Source organism: Schistocerca americana, unplaced genomic scaffold (genome assembly GCF_021461395.2).
Source record: "Schistocerca americana isolate TAMUIC-IGC-003095 unplaced genomic scaffold, iqSchAmer2.1 HiC_scaffold_1468, whole genome shotgun sequence".
In the NCBI taxonomy this organism is placed as follows: domain Eukaryota; kingdom Metazoa; phylum Arthropoda; class Insecta; order Orthoptera; family Acrididae; genus Schistocerca; species Schistocerca americana.
In genome coordinates this window covers 25,001-27,500 of record NW_025725552.1, presented here as the reverse complement: position 1 = coordinate 27,500, position 2,500 = coordinate 25,001, and positions in this window count along the sequence as shown.

Below are 2,500 nucleotides of genomic sequence, written 5' to 3'. Positions count from 1 at the left end.
GCCCGGGAGTGTGTCCCGGGGGCCCGCGCGAACACGCAAGCGTCCGCTCAATTATTCTGCAAACAGGAGGAGGCTGAGCTCCCCTGCACAATACACCTCGAAACCCTCTCAGGTCCCGGCGGCGCGCAGCGCCGTCCTAAGTACTTGGTCGGGTTCGAGAGAGGCGCAATCGCCCGGAGTTTGGCGAGTAGACGCTTTAGGTGCGACCACCCGTGCTCCCAACTGAGCTTGCCGCTGCCGACAGAGGCCCGGGAGCGTGCTGTCGTGGCATTGCCGGCGGGAGACAACACGCGCCACCTACGGTGGCCGGCAGCTCCAACGCCAGCGCCACAGAAGGACAAAAGCCCCACTTGGGTGCCGAAGCGAACGCGCCAACACGTCCGCACAGCTGCGATACAAACCACCTGCGAGAACCGCAGAGGCGACCGAGCAGCAGACGGCGTCGCGGCGCCGAGCGCCGGGCGGCGGCGCATCCTCAGCGCACACAGTCCTCAATCGGACCAGCACACTGCAGATGTCCACCGCGCTTCGCACCGGGCCCGCGAGGACCTACTTTGGCCGCACGGCGCCGCGTGCAGGGTGCGCCGGCGCGCAGCTGCGCCGCCTGCCGCCTCCGTCGGCCGGCGCGCCTGCCACTGGCCGCCCCCACCAGCCGGCTGTAGCGCGTGCGCCCACGCACCGCGCGGCCAGCACGCCGGGAGGCCCCCCCTCACCGGCCGGGGACGGTCCCACCCAGCCACCGCCGCGTATCGCTTCACACCCACATGCCATTCACGTTCGTGGGCATGGTGGGTATCGCTGAAACAACCGGTTGGTAGCTCAACCGATCGTCGCCATCACTGATTCACCTCTAGCGAGAACAACCGCACCACAACGGTTTACCAGTTGTTCATTTGCGTAACGTCACCAGCAAACGTAGACGTCCATCGCCATTTGCAAATTCAACGATTGTTGCATGCCTGTGTCAGGTGTCACGACACACTATGTCTGCCCACATACACGCAACAACATGTGCACGCTTCGCGAACACGTGGAAGGTGGCCCCCGTACGTATGCGATGTCCATTGCGCGAACGACTGTCAACCGGCCTCTGTCGCATGTCGCAGATGTGGAACGCAGTGCACCATGCTATCACGGTGAGTGAGAAGAGACGACTACGTCTGACAACACGCGCCACTACATCAACAGACGGCTCATGCTGATCGCCATCCACGGCATACCATACTGCAATCCAGCTCTTATAGGGAGACGACACGTAGCTGAGTGCACAATATTTGGGACCGTATGGTTCGCCGTTGTTGGCGCAGTCGTGGTACGGTCACACATGTACCACGATGTATCATTCAGTACATGAGGACCAATGTGCAGTACAGTGTGTGATTTGGACGTACAACATCAGGCGGACAGTTGACACAAGCCGTACCACAACGTAGGCTGTGCTTCGCCATGCGAATGCCAATGAACAACTGCGAAGGGCATTGAGCATGTACGTCCTGCTGCCATCCGCATTACAGTGTATAGCTGCAAGGTGTTTAACATGAAGCGATACTCTGGGGACCGGGCAGTGCGGGTAGCAAACTATATTGCGGGGGTTGCAGTTAGGCAACACTACACTAATTTAACGCGTCGTATGACAATTACAGAGCAGGTTAAGGCCCAACGTGTGTTGGGTTAAGGCCCAACGTGTGTTGGGTTAAGGCCCAACGTGTGTTGGGTTAAGGCCCAACGTGTGTTGGGTTAAGGCCCAACGTGTGTTGGGTTAAGGCCCAACGTGTGTTGGGTTAAGGCCCAACGTGTGTTGGGTTAAGGCCCAACGTGTGTTGGGTTAAGGCCCAACGTGTGTTGGGTTAAGGCCCAACGTGTGTTGGGGTTAAGGCCCAACGTGTGTTGGGTTAAGGCCCAACGTGTGTTGGGTTAAGGCCCAACGTGTGTTGGGTTAAGGCCCAACGTGTGTTGGGTTTAAGGCCCAACGTGTGTTGGGTTAAGGCCCAACGTGTGTTGGTTAAGGCCCAACGTGTGTTGGGTTAAGGCCCAACGTGTGTTGGGTTAAGGCCCAACGTGTGTTGGGTTAAGGCCCAACGTGTGTTGGGTTAAGGCCCAACGTGTGTTGGGGTTAAGGCCCAACGTGTGTTGGGTTAAGGCCCAACGTGTGTTGGGTTAAGGCCCAACGTGTGTTGGGTTAAGGCCCAACGCGGGTTGGGTTAAGGCGCAACGCGGGTTAGGTTAAGGCGCAACGCGGGTTAGGTTAAGGCGCAACGCGGGTTAGGTTAAGGCGCAACGCGGGTTAGGTTAAGGCGCAACGCGGGTTAGGTTAAGGCGCAACGCGGGTTAGGTTAAGGCGCAACGCGGGTTACGTTAAGGCGCAACGCGGGTTACGTTAAGGCGCAACGCGGGTTACGTTAAGGCGCAACGCGGGTTACGTTAAGGCGCAATATAGGTTAGGTTAAGGCGCAATATAGGTTAGGTTAAGGCGCAATATAGGTTAGGTTAAGGCGCAATA